This window comes from Silene latifolia, chromosome 11 (assembly GCF_048544455.1).
Source record: "Silene latifolia isolate original U9 population chromosome 11, ASM4854445v1, whole genome shotgun sequence".
NCBI classification, from domain to species: domain Eukaryota; kingdom Viridiplantae; phylum Streptophyta; class Magnoliopsida; order Caryophyllales; family Caryophyllaceae; genus Silene; species Silene latifolia.
This window is the reverse complement of record NC_133536.1, coordinates 208,047,744-208,065,500: the sequence shown is the minus strand read 5'-3', so window position 1 is coordinate 208,065,500 and position 17,757 is coordinate 208,047,744. Positions and strand designations below refer to the sequence as shown.

Genomic DNA, 17,757 nt, shown 5'->3' with positions numbered 1-17,757 from the left:
GATCTACCTATTACAAACCAGGCATTTCATGCCGACACAACGAAAAAACTAAAGATACAACTCGATCTAAAATACAATTGCTACATACGAAACCATACACGACACAAAACACGGCCACTTGGCCTAGAAAACCGTGCACAAAGGGGGTGACTCACGGCCTACATAACACACGGCCTTGGGTCACTCCTCGTAATGCGTGCTTTCACTTAATCTCATCGAATTAGACATAGGGCTACGCACCAAAGCATGCATTAGCATAAACCGGGCCATGTTGCTTTAGACAACATGCGGTTTACTACGCTCCTACAAGCATTTAGGAACAACCGTCTAACCAAACAAGACTAAGGTTTTTTGAAAAGGTTTTGACTCAAATAAAAGACAACTAACTCGAAAATTACAACTCGATAAACAAACGATAAATTACAAACAATGAAACAACGAGAAAACAAACGGTATAGAAACAAAACGAGAAAGGTAAATAAAACGGCCACCTCACGGCCCAAACCAACGGCCACCCTCACGGCCAAGACAAGGCCAACCTAGTTCCTAAGTTAGGTTCATTAGTTAGATCGAATGATTGCGAAACGGATTAGAAAACGAGTCAGAAAACAAGTTATAAAACAAGGTTGATCGATTGAGAAGAAACGCGCGAGTGTGTTATTCTACACGGCCTAAAGGGTCCAATTAGGTCAGATATCATAAGATTAATGCTTACTCGTCGAGTGTTAATAGGAAGGTGCTAATCACGCACTCCTATGCTAGCGAGAAATCAAGTGATAAGAAAGATGTATTCAATTAGGTTATAGAATTGTTAATCGATTTTTAAATCTATGTCGATGTACCCTGTGTCTAATTAGGTTATTAAATTAAATTAATGTTATCTAAATATGTCGTAGGTTAACAATCAGAGGTTAAACTAACATACAACGGGTCCTAGGGTATGTCGATTTGGCCGAAACAAAAGGGGGTCGAAAGCGAAGAACGAAGTTAGACAATTGTTTTATTTATGCCCTACCTTGAACACGAGGATATGTAAATGAGACGGGGGTGTACGACCGACAGAAGGAGCGGTTTCTTTTCCCATCTCAAGTCAACGCGGGTGTTCATGGTGGTACTTGAACTCATACTCGGACTAACTAGTTTCATAGTTAAATTAAAACAAACGATAAACAAAACGAAAACAAACAAAAAACAAACTATGAAAAAACAAGCATAAAACAAAAGAAATAAAAGGGAAAAGAGGAGGATTTGATGCACCCTCAACCTACATGTATCGTTGACACCGTCTTGGGTCGTAATCGATGGTAGATTTTATCTCGAGAGGCCGTCGTCGACGAAGAATAAAGCAAACACGCGTTTTGGAAACTTTCTGGACAGCGATTTTCAAACAGTGATATCTCCCTCGTTTCACGACGAAAATTCGATTTAAAAGATGTTTTGGAAACTAGAAAGAGAGGAGAACAAGGATCTTAAAGCAACCCCTGCTCGTTTTGGGTTATTGGGCACGAAAAACGAGCACAAACAGAACTGGACAGACAAGAAGAAACCGCGAAAACAGAGTGTTATTTCACTCTGTTTTTCGAGGGATTTCGTGTACTCTCAAGGGCAATTTGGCTCGTAATTCTTTGTCTAATGTGTAGATGGATGTTATGTGGTTAATTAGGAACAAGAAACTCGAATTTTTATGGAGGTTTGATGGAGGAACGAATGAGTTTTCGAAGAGGACACACAAACAGTTTCAGTTTGTGTGTCGGTTTTGTTTAGGGTTTTTGGAGGATGTTTAGGGTTTGTTTCTGAGGTTTAAAGCTTGTGAGTGATGGTTGGATGTATGGAGAACTTAGAGGAATGAATGTATGGTGAAGGGGTGGTATTTATAAGGGTTTAAAATAGGGTAAAAGGGAGGAGGAAGCAGTCGGGCTCAATCCCGTATGGCTGCTGTCCATGGGTTTTTGTGAGGGTTTGAGGGGGGTTTTCTTGGTGATTAAGTTAGGATAATATGGGTAGGATACTAGGGTATGGGTTAGGGTTAATGGGTACGGGTCTTGGTAGTGTTTGGAGCGGGTTTGAGCTCGAGAATTGGCTCGCAAAAACAGGGGGCTCGGTTTATGCGTGGGCTGCTTGTGAGGGGTTTGGGACGAGAATTTGGGCTGCTTGTGAGGGGGTTCGAACATGGGTTGATGGGTATTGGTCTAGGTGGGTTAGTGTACTCGAGATTCGTGCCAATTCGTAAAAGAAACGGGCTCAAAAAACGAGCTAAAATCGAGCTCAAAACACACGGTTAAAAACGAGTTCTTCGCTTTTAAAATCGATTTTTCAAATCAATAACCCATTAAAATAAATGACTTTTCAAATCAAATATACCCAAAAAATGATTTTTCAAATCAAATACTTATTTTATTTTCAATAAAATAAACTTAAGAAAATAAATTCAAAATAAAATAAAATAAATTGAATTTATCTAAAAAACCATATTTTAAATATCATTTAAAATAACAAAATGAACTCACTAAAAAACATTAATTTAAATATCATTTAAAATAATAAAAATGAATTCACTTAAAAAAACATTAATTTAAATATCATTTAAATTAATAGAATACTTCATCGACGACGCCCTTTCTACCTCGTAAAACGAGCTCCAAATAATGACAATGACAACTAAAGAATACATGTGTCCTATCATCATCGGGTGTTTGTCGGGTTCTCTATAAATTCCAATATCGACGGATACGGGTATCTACAGCTCGTTATTAGAGGCTGAATCGAATAGACTAACTCCTGAAATGACCTCGGACGCATGATAGCAAAACTGGGAGAAAAATAAACTGGGTCCGTTACGACCTCCCGAACGGCTCAACTTTAAGTGTACATATAATACACGGTTTTTCGGCATTCAAGGGTCACGAAACAAAATTCTCCGGAAATAACATAGAAAGTTCCCCGGTTGAGATAAAGCGGCCACGCAAAATTTGGGCAGCAACGGAAGACATTTGGGGGTGCCGGTATGCCATAAACCTGCATTCGTCGAACCTCGGATAATCGTGAAAAATGGATTAATGCTAGTTTAATGCTCGTTATTAGAGGTTGAATCGAATAGGTTAACTCCTGAAATGACCTCGGACGCGTGATAGAAAAACCAGGTGAAAAAGAAACTGGGTCCGGTACGACCTCTCGAACGGCTCAAATTGAAGTGTATAATAGACTGTTTTTCGGGATTCCAGGGTCCTGGAAAAAAATTCTCCTGAAATCACATAGAAAGTTCCTCGGGTTAGATAAAGCGGTCACGCAAAATTTGAGTAGCAACGGAAGACATTTGGGGGTGCCGATATGCCAAAAACCAGCATTCGTCGAATCTCGGATAATCCTTAAAAATGTATTAATGCTCTTTAAATGCACGTTATTAGAGGCTGAATCGAATTTGTTAACTCCTGAAATGACCTCAGACGCGTGACAGAAAAACAGGGAGAAAAAGAAACTCGGTCTGATACGACCTCCTGAACGGCTCAAATTGAAGTGTATAATACACGTTTTTTCGGGATTCCAGGGTCCCGGAACAAAATTCTCCGAAAATCACATTGAAAGTTCCTCGAGTAAGATAAAGCAGCCACGCAAAATTTGAGTAGCTACGGAAGACATTTGGGGGTTCCGGTATGCCATAAACCAGCATTCGTCGAACCTCGGATAATCGTGAAAAATGGATTAATGCTCGTTTAATGCTCGTTATTAGAGGCTGAATCGAATAGGTTAACTCCTAAAATGACCTCGGACGCATGATAGAAAAACTGGGAGAAAAGAAACTGGGTCCGTTACGACCTCCCGAACGGCTCAAATTGAAGTGTACATATAATACACGGTTTTTCGTGATTCAAGGGTCAGGGAACAAAATTCTCCGGAAATCACATAGAAAGTTCCCTGGGTGAGATAAAGCGGCGACGCAAAATTTGAGTAGCAACGGAAGACATTTGAGGGTGCCAGTATGCCATAAACCAGCATTCGTCGAATCTCGGATAACCGTGAAATGATCTTTCCCGACTACAATGTAACCTAGTGGGACCCATTATCCAAGTAAATAAAATTAGCATTGTGAAATGAGACGATTTCTCATCTCACTCACGTTTTTCGAGCATGGGGAGCGGGAAAGGGGACCAAAATGCAAACTAAAAGCACTACTATACTCCTAAACAGGTTTCTAACCTAATGCAATCATCAATTTCACTCGAAATGGGCTCAATCAAAAACGCCCAAATCGATTTTCTAGGGTAAAGGTTCGCCCTAATTCAATTAAGCTAAAGACCAACAAAAAAAATGGATTCGAGAGGAAATGCATACCTTGAGACGACATTATTGTTGATGACACGAATGGAAGCTAGCAAAAGTCCAACAATGGCGAGTTTTTGCGGGTTTTTATGTCAAAGGTTAAAGATGAATGAGGAATGAAATGCAGTCAAACCTCGCGTCTTTTTACAGAAAAAAGGGAAGCCCCTTTGGTTCGCCAGGTGGCTCGCGCCTCAATTAGGTGTCCCTTACTCTTTCAGCGAATTTTGGGCTTTAGCCCAATTTCCACATAACAAACTTCAAATTTTCATTGACGATATCAAATATCGTCATTCTCTCAAAGACCAAAAACAAATAGTGAAAATTTACCTTCGCTATTTTCGGAAATTTCAAACAAACGGCGATCAAAACCGCCAATTTCAAAAATTATAGTGAAAATTCAAAATTCGCTATTTTCTTCAATTTTCAAAAATAATAGTGAAGATTCCAAATTCACTATTCCCATCAAATGTCAACGGCGGCACATAAACCGTCACTTCAATCAATAGTGAAGATTCCAAATTCACTATTTCCATCAAATGTCAACGGCGGCACGTAAACCGTCACTTCAATCAATAGTGAAGATTCCAAATTCACTATTTCTATCAAATGTCAACGGCGGCACATCAACCGTCACTTCAATCAATAGTGAAGATTCCAAATTCACTATTTCCATCAAATGTCAACGGCGGCACATAAACCGTCACCTCAATCAATAGTGAAGTTTCCAAATTCACTATTTCCATCAAATGTCAACGGCGGCACATAAACCGTCACTTCAATCAATAGTGAAGATTCCAAATTCACTATTTCCATCAAATGTCAACGACAGCACATAAACCGTCACTTCAATCAATAGTGAAGATTCCAAATTCACTATTTCCATCAAATGACAACGGCGGCACATAAACCGTCACCTGAATCAATAGGGAAGATTATTTCAAATTCGTTATCCCTTCAAATGTAAACAGGGGGCTTCCTCACGGAACCCGCTTATTTCAACAACATTGATAGTGAAATTCAAAATTCATTATTTTCACGGCGGCATCACAAGTTCGCTACTTCCAAAACTAGCCCATTTGACGCGGCTATTCTCACGGTCCATTAACCGACCGCCATGGCTGGCGAGCCTTACTACGCGTCGTGGCTGGCGAGCCTTACTACGCGCCATGGCTGGCGAGCCTTACTACGCGCCATGGCTGGCAAGCCTTACTACGCGCCATGGCTGGCGAGCCTTACTACGCCTCATAGCTGGCGAGCCTTTGTCCACATACACCCAAGGACATATCCCGAAGATGCCTCGGGTACAACTCCTTGTCACAGCTGGGGAGCCCTTGTCCGCAAACACGTAAGGACATATCCGAAGATGCCTCAGGTATGACTCCTTCTTATGGTTGGCGAGCCTTCATACGTAGTCTAACGGACTTTAAACGACCCACACGGATAGTCGACAGACTCTAAACTGTTCCCGACGATAGGTCCTTGACTCTTACCCTCGAGTCGCCTCGGCGTCGCCCTTCCCGACGGCAGGTCCTTGGCCCGAATCCTTTCGAGCCGCCTTGACATCGCTTGGGTCTCCAGGTTGTAATCTTCGATTGACCTGGGGCTATACTTTGAATTTTGTCCTATCCAAGCCTCAGTCAAAGTGGGGGCTCTGTAGATACCCAGTATCTGCTGAGACTCCAACAAACACCCGATGATTATCGGACTACAACATGTTTTGGAATCGCGGCGTTTGATCGACAGTTTGTGTACAACTTTACGCCGGAAAACTTAAAACGATTTCGAAAATAAGACATTTCAAAACATTTCAAAAATACCTGGAGTGTTTAATGCACGACGACGAGGTCGCAATGACACTAACTAGAGTCAAAACCGACACCGGACTAAAAACCGACTCAAAAATTCAAATCCCGACTCCAACAACGAGTCAAACCGAGTCAACCACCAAAAACAAAACATTTCAAACCTTCTACCTTAAGTTTTATCGGATTTATGTTTGGTCAAGTACCAAACATATGACTACAAAACCTAGGATAGAACAAATCATGATTGCATTTGTGTGAAAGCGACAACACACCTCGAAGACCTGCGACGTGACTCGCGCCTCTTTGAGCGGCCCAGGTGGCCACGTCGCTCAAAACTCACACAACCACTCATTTCCCTATAAATACCCCTCAAATTCCCCCCTTTTGGGACTTACGCGAGTGTCCGCCCCCTCTTTTCTCCCTTAAAATTCTCGACTCGACTTCTTAAGTCCCAATCCGACGCGTATTTACGACCTACCGATCGTAAATACAAGCCTTACACATTTTTGGGTACCGTCATCGTGCATTAAATCACTTGACCGACCACTTCGACCACTACACCGTCACTAATCTTAAAACACTCTTTTTACTTACCAAAACGGTTTTAAACCGAGTTTTTTCCGACCAAACGAGTTGTCACACTTACGTCGGTCACTCGCAATAACCAAACATGTAAGTATGAGGGTGTAAAAATCCTCTTTTTATCATGTTTTCATTTGTTTCATGACTATAACATGCTAAAACGTGCATAACATGAACCAAAATATGGGATAAACGAGCCAAAACCGATTTTCGGCCTGAGGCAGAAGCCCCTTGGTTCGCCGGCTTGCCCGCGCCTAAATGGGCTGTTCAGGTCAGAGATCAACCGTGTTTGTTCTCGTCTTTCCCCTTTAGTTCATTTTCATATTTGTAATCAGTTTTTACCATTTCAAATATTTTCAAACCCTTTTTTATTTCATTTCATGTACTTTAACCATAAAATATTTTTCACCCTTGGTTCCTCATACCATGACAGTTAAATCCGTGTTTCGGTGATAATATTTGGTTAATGACATTTAAAAGGTATTTAAAACCTTTTTATTTCATTTCTTTACATTTTGGAAGGTATTTTAAAGCCTTTCGTCATTTCTTTACATTTTCAAAATAAACATATTAGTCACCAACACAAAGTCATCCTTGGTTCTACATACCATGCCGGATTTCAACCCGGGTACGATGATGAGTATCGACTAATTATATTCAAATGAACTTAAAACAATTATTTCATAATCATTTTCAAAACTATTCATGTCAAGCTTGTCAAGTCGAACCCGACACCGAATATTATCAAAATAATGATGATTATTCGAGTTTAGTTCTTCAAATCAACAAATGCGGTCTAAACGACCCTTTCAAACAAAATCGGGTTCAAATACCCATTTTTCAACACGTTTTATAACGTCTTCAAAAGGTCAGAACACGGCATATAACCGTAGGCTGACCCGCGCCTCAAGCAGGCCTTTTCTTTCTCATTTTCAGAACCAGGGGAGGCCCCTTTACACCGTCGGCTGGCTCGCGCCTCATGTAGCCGTCTGGTACAGGGCCTGTTCCCTTTCCAGCATTAGTCTAGGACGATCCCGACTCCGGTTAGCCCGGATATAGGACGGATCAGATGACTATTCGTTTATTTAAAATCATATTTGCAAAATGCTTTACTAAGACAAATAGATCACGTTATGCACCCTAAACCTAATACGGTAAATGGATGTTTAATTTCCGTCTTGCATGCAAATCAATCATTAATCCAACTCGGCATCTTATACTTGATACTTGGATTAAATCAACCGACTTAGAAAGCTCTCACATGTTAGGTTTAAATTATTGGATGTGCATTCATGCATTTAAACCGTTTTATCAACTTTTGCATTCAACCAACCAAGATCGATCCGTAGAGGCCGCTACCGCGGGCGGGATTGGGTGTCTGATTAAAGGGCTTCCCAATACATACCTTCACCTCTTACTCAGAAACTTTGGATAGTGGACGACCTTATCCAGGGCGTACGAGAGTCATTCTAGAGATAGGATGTTAAAGATGGACGATTTCCTTATCTTTAGTATCTATGTCAAACGCTGCTTTGTGCTTCGATTTGACCGAGGTATAAAGTGGAATTCGAATGGGTTCCAAGCATCCCACAAATGCTTGGTGGCGAATCCGAACATCTCTAATCGTTTCGAGACCCTTACCGAGACGAAACCGACCGATCTAAAACGATCCGGTCGAAAGCATTTTTACGCCGCCGAGCGTGGCTTTCAAAAGACCGCTGCATGTCCACAGATTGGCCTGACGTGCAGGTGGCCCGTGACTACGGACCGGTAGATGGCCCGAAATCCACAGATCGAGGCGTGGCCCATGTCCACAGTTAATGTTACACCATTATATTAAAAACTCGTACACTTTTGTCTGTTCACCAAATTATTAGAAGACAATTGATGTTCCCAGAGGAATATGAACATAAGATGTTATTTATCCGTTTGTCTTTCAGACTACAATAAAACTACACATCAAAATAAAAATAAAAATGAACTACAGATTACATTATAACCAAATACTACCTAGCTACCACATCCGTTTGTCTTTCAGGCTCGGGATTAGGAACTGATCGTCACTGTCATTCTCCAGAACTCGCACTGTCCCATATTCTGTGCCATCCAGGATGCAGCCACCTAAAACAATGCGAGTCATAACTGATAAGGAATTCTGAGCTTAAAAAAATTGACAAGGCACTACACGTAGGAAACCATTACATTATTAAGGGTTTTGAGTAAACTGCGAGGCCATGTCAACCATTTAAGCCGCAAGAATCTCATGTAGGCCATGATAGCCAATACAAAATACGAAACAAAAAAACGGGAAATAAAATAACATAGATAGAAACAATTCTAATGAATCCCAAGTTGTTACCCAGCCAACAGTCACAAAATCTCTTGAAAGTAAAGTGTCCAGAAGCTTACTGATTGAATTTGTCTGGGTTAGCCTCTTCAATCACCAAGCTCAAATTCAATTCCTCACCGTTGGTCACTCTAAAAACATTGAACTCTACAAATTTCTAATCTTTTTCCCATATTGTCTCGAAAAACTAAAAATCAAAAACATTGTACGAAATCAAACTCTGATGCTAGTCATTAAACAGGAAAAACGGCAAATATCATCTTATTTACAACATAAGCATAATTAGCATAACCACTGTAACTGAATTGTCTACTCCCCAGATTGAGGTTTTTTCTAAGACACGAAATTTGATCAATAAAAAAGAAAGGTAAAAACATCTGGGAGGCTAAAGAACATCAACAAGTCTCAATAACAACACAACCTGAGGCCAAAACTGATTTGGCTTGCTGACATGAACTGTCATGTTAATCATCAATATACTCTCATTTAACTTGAAGTTTACGTATTCCGTTTTTTGGCATGTTCAACTACTTGTTTATGTTTCCTTTTAATGAGACTTTTGCAAAGTCAGAATACCAAACTACTACTACCACTCTACGCTTATCAATTACTATTCTCCCAACTCTCAACTTAGCCTCCAGAGTCCAGCCCCTATCCACCTCAACCACCGTAACAGACCACCCCTACCTAGGAACAACACTCATTCTGCCGGAAAGGAGGCCACCAGCCCTGGGGGTCCTACGTTGTTTTGATACTATGTATATTGCCACGATATATTTACATTTACCTCAATTTATTAGAAATTCGCCCCGATTTATTAATATTTTCTCACGACTATTGTTATCTTTATTAGTATTTTCTCAAGACTATTGTTATTATTATCATTCTTATTGCCATTTTTCTTCTTTTGTTATTCTTTTTTGAAATATTGTGAGCGCCTGGTATAAGAATTTTTAAAGATGTCCAATGAGAGGAAAATCACTTAGTAGGAGATTATAGCAGGGTATACTTGATAGAATAAGCTGATATTTGAAAAAGGAATAACAAGACATTCTTGATAGCTAATCTACATGTCAGCAAAAGAAACTAAAGCAATTAATAGAACAAAACACTTCGTTGAACTTGGAAGTTAACCTTCAAATTTACAACACATGATAGTTATTCGTGGCTTCGTTATTGAGATAGATCTCACACAAAACACAAAACTTCCAGTATTTATAGGGTATACTTGATAGAATTAGCTAATGATCCCAATAAATTAGAGATAATGATCATAGCAGGCCGCATATGACATATAGCACTCGTTAGAGGCATAGAGCAACCCCTCACCACTTTCTTAAATGCTTTCATCAAGAGCTAATTTTATCAAACATCATTACACTAGACAAAAAAATGTACCTTTAATTTACTGTTCACTAGTTTGCCATTTACTTTTACTATGACATCTCTGATTTGTAATCCTGAACAAGAAGCTGGAGAGCCTTCCTCAACCTGCTCCATAGAAAAAAAAATCATAAGGTTCTAGAATCATGTATAGGGCGATTCATCTAGGGTAAGAAGCTTACGAGCTACTCTATCTAACATTCCCTTCGACCATACATATGTAATCACAAACATTTATTCTACATTCAATACGAATATGCATATAATATTCAAAATTATATTGTTCAATTTATCAAACACGAGCATTGAGGTCAAATTCACAATTTCGACAATAAATTGTAGAGTATGGCTTCTAAGTCCTAACCTATCAAATGGATGGGAGCGAGTATTAATTTTCTACAATTCTACATATCCATTATTCCAACCACCACCACCATGGCGCGATTCACTTCCTCCCCTTCTACACAAGGAAATTTTCTGAATACATTATTAATTCAAATTCCTACCCAGACCAATAATGAGTAAACAAAATAATGGAAAAGTAATAACATAGTGAAAAAAAGGTACGATACATAGAGAGGTAAATGACGAATGACGAATGACGACCACAAGGTGATCCTGAAGTTCACATAGCAGCAAGGGAAATAACTAACCTTTGTTACAATTACACGAGTTGAGATATTGGGAAATTTAGTTGTAAATAGTGCTAGAAAATCCAAATCAATATCAAGAAGATTAACAACTTCCAAACTAAGAAAAGAGTGGCAGAATTCCCTAGACCAAATAGTTCATATATAGTTAAAGATATGATAATGGCGAGGAAAATAATAGGAATATTTATAATAGTTGGGCATCAACCATCACCTTAAGGTTTTGGTTGAGATGGTTCATCTATCAGAAAGTATCAGAGCCAGTGTGACCGAAGGTCACGGGTTCAAATCCTGGCTACCTCAAAACCCCTCAAAAACTCGAAGTGAAAACCCAGCACACGGTACGGGGGAGCCGGTGCACAACCAACCACTTTTCAAGCCCAACGGGCATTTGAGTGAGGGAGCGTAATAGGAATATTTATAATAGTTGGGCCTTAACCATCACCTTAAGATTTTGGTTGAGATGGTTCATCTATCAGAAAGTATATATTTATAAAATGAAAATTTTTCTTGAGGAAATTGTAAACTCGACAAGGACAAATCAAGTTATATATTAGATTTCCACTTCCACCAACCTGAATTCCTGAAATTATGTTCTATTAGAGCATCCACAATGAGTTTTGTTTCTTTCTTGCTACCATCACTTGTAAGATTTTCATTTCAAACATTTTTAAGCTAAACTACTACAACTGATAAAATACTAGTGTTGTGGCTTAGATGGGCCCATATGCACAACAACATTTCTGAAAATGCAATTGTACTTCATGCCTATTTCCACGTGTATTAGTTTAGTTGACAGATTTTTTTTGTAGGACCATTTGAGCTACTAGCTCCATGGAGCTAGTTGCTCAATTTAAGCTAGTTCAATGGGAGTCTTTCCGATGGTTAAACAAGTAAATTTGAATTTTTTTTTATTTGCAAGTTGTTCTTTTGGGTAGAACTGGAATCTTTCTTACCTTCTCTCCAGGCAACAAATTCCAACAAGGAGCAAATGAAGGGAAAAAAGGAATCACAATTATCCGTTTGTCCCCTCTGCAATTTCTTTTATTTCCTCTCTCTATGTGTCTCTACCGTGCTCTAATCTCCCCCACTACTCACTAACACGAGATATCCGCCACGCTCTACCCACCATCCGCTTAAGAGATGAAAAGTGAAGCAATGGTGAAATGAAGCATATGATTTGAACTTCTGAATTACATTAAACGTCAAAAGGCAGAAGAGGAACTAAGCTCTCTGACTATTTTCTTCGTTGTGAAGTAAGCTCTCTGACTATTTTCTTCGCTGTAAGAAGCTCTATCTCAGCTTGGGATGTTACTGTCTCTGCCGATCTTCTGTTCTCGTTGATTTTGTCGACTGTCTTCTTCGCTATATGGAGCTCTTGCGCCTTTGAACTCGCTTCCTGCTCAAAGATTAACAATGTCAGTTTGGTGAATTCATATAAGTAGACCTGTCAAAATTCGACCTGCATTTTTTTTACAGTTAGTAAATTTTTACCTCTGAGACTGGTGCATCTGTCTGAGGGTCAATTCTGAGACCCGGTCCTCTATAAACCTTCCCACCATATCTGTTAATGGCCGCTTTAACAGACCCGAGTTCACTTCCGAGTTCCGCCCTTTAATTCTTTATCCGCCATCTCAACTCAATATTCTGAAAAATACAGCCTTACATTTCCATTGCCGGTTTTCTGGTAAACTTTGATTGACGTCGATTGCTCTCCCGTATTTGTTCCGCTTAAAATGGATAATGAAATCGATAAAATGGGAGCTGAAGCTGGTTTATTTTTTTTTGTATTGTATAGAATGGTAGGGTCTGTAGAAAGAACAATGTTTGGTGGAAGTTGAATAGCAATGTCATCCATCTATTTTGGCTGGATTTTGAGACTGCAACGTTATCTATCATCTGTTTTCTTGTAAATTTTTCCAACTTGCTTGCTGTATGTCATTTTCTAGTTATTAATCTCTCAGAAGATTTCGACCGGCTTGGGTCGTAATGTTGTTCGTCTTTCGGTCACCAAAATATGTTGCAATTATTTTTATTTTCCAAGTACAATGACGCGGCTCTTTTTTTTTCTTTTTCTTTTTTTGCTTTCAATTAAGAGGCGTAATCCATTGATTCGAAAACGTCTACTAGATAAGTAATCTTCATCCCACTGCTGCCGGAGATACGAGATTCAAAAACATTACTCTCACTCGTCTTGACGGTTGCATGACTTGCCGAATTGTGGTGTTATTTTAGGTAAAAAGGCACTGACCGTACTACTCAGTCCGGCTGATAGACGATAGTGTCCGATCATTACGATATTTTCGTGAGCTCAAATGTGCCTACTGAAACGGTCTTGGACGTGAATTATAACCCCTTCAAATTCCGCTTTGTTTTAATAACTCGTGTATGTATACCTTAGGAGCATCTATCGTAGTCTCGTGTTATGATACATTCTCGGCCTTTACATCCATGATTACAAGTGTATATAGTGGTGGCACATGGGTCAATCGCGTCGGTTATGGGTCGGGTCATTTTGGGTCTGCCATACATTTCGGGTCGGGTTGGGTCAGGATGGGTCGAGTCGAGTTACGGGTCAATTTCGGATGACCTGTTTTCAGGTTACTTTCGGATATGGGTCATTTTGGGTCGGGTCGTTTTCGGGTTAATGGCTAAAACACTTTAGTTAGTACTGTTTTAATTAAGAAATACTATTTTGCAAATAACTCCTTTTACAGCCGCCAAAAAAAAGAAAAAACTATTTATTAAGTATGGAATACTATGGAGGTAATCAATGAAACTCTATTTTGATGTATATAACATTAATATGACTTAGTACTTGTCGTTTTGGATCATTTTGAGTCATTTTAAGTCATTTTGAATCGGGTCAATTATGGGGCGGTCTTTCCGGGTCGGGTCAACATTGGTTCAATCAAGGTTCGGGTCAAGTCAATTCGAGTTTCGGGTCATTTCGGGCCTGTCATACATTTCGAGTCACTTTCAAGTTTCAAATTAGCCTTATCGAATCGGGTCAACTCTGGCACGTCTAAGTGTATACAACCAAACTTCCACATACACTCAACACACACACTTGCACAACCTAGCATGCACCCAAGTGTCTATGCACATATTTTGACATCACATTCCATACAAAAATGCCAAATCTTCATCTATATAAATATAAATTTTCATTTTACAAAACTTATTTTATCATACAACCTTAATTCTAGTTTCCATCAATAAAATCTTATTCCTTGATCATGGCAAACAAGGTAATTATCCTTGCCCTGGTGGTGGTGGTTGTTGCGGCGACTACAACCCTGTCAACGGCCCAAATAACATGCAACCCGATGATTCTAGCACCATGTGGACCGGCAATGATGTATGGTCAACAACCATCAAGAGCATGTTGTACGCAACTCGCGTACCAGAAACCATGCCTTTGTCAGTACAAGAGGAGTCCTGCTCTTCGGCGATATGTCGACTCACCTAATGCTAAGCGCATTGCGTCTGCATGTAATGTCAATGTTTCATGTCCTTAATCACGGTCGTCTAGTTTTTTTTATAAAGAACCTGTTGAATGGGAGAGAAGGAATACTTTTATGTAATAAGGATGAAGCTATTCATTCATAGGCTAAGACTCTCGTTGACAAGTCATTTCAGCTTGCTTATTTAACTAAAATCGCTAATTTAAATATGGTCAATAAGGTAAAGAGAACGATAATTTGATACTTTATTTCATCTAACTTATTTGGTTAATGTAGCTAACGTAAATTCGATCAATTTACGTAACAGCCCATATATAAACGAATAAGTGGATAGTGATGTGGTCAATAAAATGATTTGAAACAAGTGGTGTTAGTCCAGTGATAGCCGGGTTAAACCTTGAAGCTTGCAGAAATGCAGGAGTTGAGAGGTCCCGGATTCGACTACCAGTTGAGGCGATGATCACTTGGTCACTGCAGCCCCCGAAGGGGTGGCTTACATGGTCCATGTGGTGGGGCGGGAATGCATGGCCTCGGGCCCGGGGGATTCAACCCCTTGTCATCAATAAATAAAATAAAAAAAATAAAATGATTTGAACTGAGAGAGTACATGTTACGTTCTTAATTAAATAATCTTTCAAAGTTTAACAATTATTCTGTATTTATCAACTACGAATCTAAGATAGATATGTTTGTATTAATGATATAGGGAGTATATCATTAAAAAATGTCGTGCCATGCATGTCGAATATCTTATCCTTCTAAAGCAGGGAATTCTTCTTTTTATTATTGATTTTTATTTTAAGGATTTGATCAAATATAGTAGTGAAACATTTCTTCTAAAGCAGGGAATATCTTATGTCGAATCATTTTTTTTTTTTTTTTGATTTCGAGTCTAATTAAGAAAGTCGGTCATATATTCTTTTTATTATTGGTTTTGGATTTATCTAGTCTATTCTTTTTTTGGTGTATCACTTTGGATAAATAACAAAGTAAAATCTACGTAGAATAAATAACAAGGTTTATTATTTACCGTGTGTATCATAATGTGATATACTCGACATACATGAAAATTTTGATTCATATCTATTTATTAATCGGTCAAAACTCAAAACCACAATATGTATTTTTTAAGTTCGTATTCAATTTATGATAAAATGATAATCAACTTCCGATAAGCTATACTACATACATTTATATAATTGTTATATAGGTACATAGCAAGAAAATTTGTCGTCACCACTACTCGTTTATTTTATACTTACATGCATTGCTCTAGGCAACTTTATAATTTTATCTAGTTTTATATACTAGTTTACGCCAATTATCACGTTGTAGATAATGCTTGTAATTAAAAATCATTTCATTGACTAACTGAATTGCTTTGCTCTTTTAAAATGTATATGTTCCAGGATAAGGATTATGAAAATTATTCGAAATAGGAAATTAAAATGCGAAAAGAGGACCTACCACCGTCCAGCTGAATAATAATAGTTAATTCATGCAAAACATGATCTAGATATTTTATTTAGATGCTCAAATAATCCCCCATTAAATTAAAAGTACACTTAATTTATGCAAGTATACTTTATTTATGGAAATAATTTAATTGATACCGTCTCCATAAACAAAAAACAAAACAAAAAATTACCGTGCAATAGCACGGGAATTACACTAGTATCCAAGCATATCGTTATCTTAATTACTCGTATTACTGAACTCCGCTGCAGAAACTAAAAACACAAATTTTCATTTGTGACATCTGTTTTGTCTTATCTATCTATATGAGTAATACTTAACCCGTCACGAAGCGAGATTTGCTAACTAAAAAAATGCTGTCGTAAACCAAACACGTAACAAAGAAAATCTGACGTTGCATGCACCATGCACGCAAGTTATTACTCTTTGTTCAGCATGCATTAATTAATGTGGCTTTCCTAACATTGAGGGGTTCAAATTAGAAAACCTAAATTAATCAATAGATAACGCATTTAAACTTATTAGTGACTCCTTGTGAGCTAACATGATTGAGAAATACCCCTCTATTCCGGTCATTTATTTAATTTTATCTTGAATGTCTAAATTAACTCTTTTATTGTTGTTATTTCTTTTCCTAACAATTTTGGTGGTTATCATTCTTGTGTTCTCATATAGAGTAATAACGTTGTGTACTTTGTATACAAATTTGTGGATTAAAAACTAATAAATCGAAGTCATACTCTCTCTATCTTGAAATAATTTTTTTAGTTTAATTTTTACTTCTTTCATGGTTCTGCCCTATTAATTTATTTATCTTTGATTAAGAGTGATATCTATTTATATTAATTAAAAGGTAAACAAATTATTAGAACAGAGGTTGTGTAATCAACATTTTGAAACAGTGACCTTGAATTGAATAATAGAAATTATAACATAATAATTAAAAATATTCATTTATCATAAAAATTAAAAGTCTTCGACGTCGTAAAAACTATGCAATACGTCATGGCTTCATGTATGATTAACATGAGGAAAAGAGTCACGTGGGAATTATGAGGTGCAGTGAACCAACATAACTAAATATTAGGTATACGGATTCCGTTTTCATAATATTTGGATTTTTTTTTCTCTCTTTCCTTTTTTGGAAGGTTTTGTGTGGTCTACATTCAATTTTATGTAGGATAGAGTATTTTTTGCGGTCTAAAATCATTTTCTTACCTCTTGTGCAAAATAAAAGGAGAAGAAATGATCATTGAATTCGGCCCAGGACAACACTTTAACTTGTCCTCGACATTCCCTTGCTTCCATGAATAACAACTCTAGCCAATAAAAACTTATCACAAATTCTTATTTAAAGTGGCATTATCCGCTAAAATGATAAAACGAATTATTGAAGTATAAGAAAACGACGTCTAATTTAAAAAAAATCGTGACCTGAATTTAAATCTCTTCAAATATAAGCAACCACGTTATGTAAAATAGCATACGCGGCGCACCCTTAATAATCTCGAGTCTTACATGTAAAAAAGGTATATACCGCGTGCATAGCCGATCTAAACCCGACCTGACTAACTCGATTGCCACACGTAAAACAGGGTACCGTATAATCTGGAGTGCTACACATATTTTTCCACATATTCCATGCCCTTTGTATGTCTAGACAACAGTTACATAATTTCAACGAACTTTTACGGTCCTTAACTCCTTTTCGTTGGTGTTTCCTTAATTCT

At 38.1% G+C, this 17,757-nt stretch overlaps 1 long non-coding RNA gene across 2 annotated transcripts; it reads right to left on the bottom strand.

The window, feature by feature from the left end:
* Positions 1–8,598: 8,598 nt before the first annotated feature.
* LOC141615410 (uncharacterized) lies at positions 8,599–12,802 on the bottom strand. 2 transcript variants are annotated; one of them, XR_012529843.1, is made up of 4 exons: positions 12,579–12,802; positions 12,282–12,483; positions 10,450–10,542; positions 8,599–8,825 (listed from the first exon to the last, which is right to left on the bottom strand). It is a non-coding gene; the product is annotated as an uncharacterized LOC141615410 (long non-coding RNA). The 2 variants fall into 2 exon arrangements; XR_012529842.1 differs by lacking the exons at positions 8,599–8,825; positions 10,450–10,542 and having other exon boundaries at positions 12,107–12,483.
* Between the last annotated feature and the right edge of the window lie 4,955 nt (positions 12,803–17,757).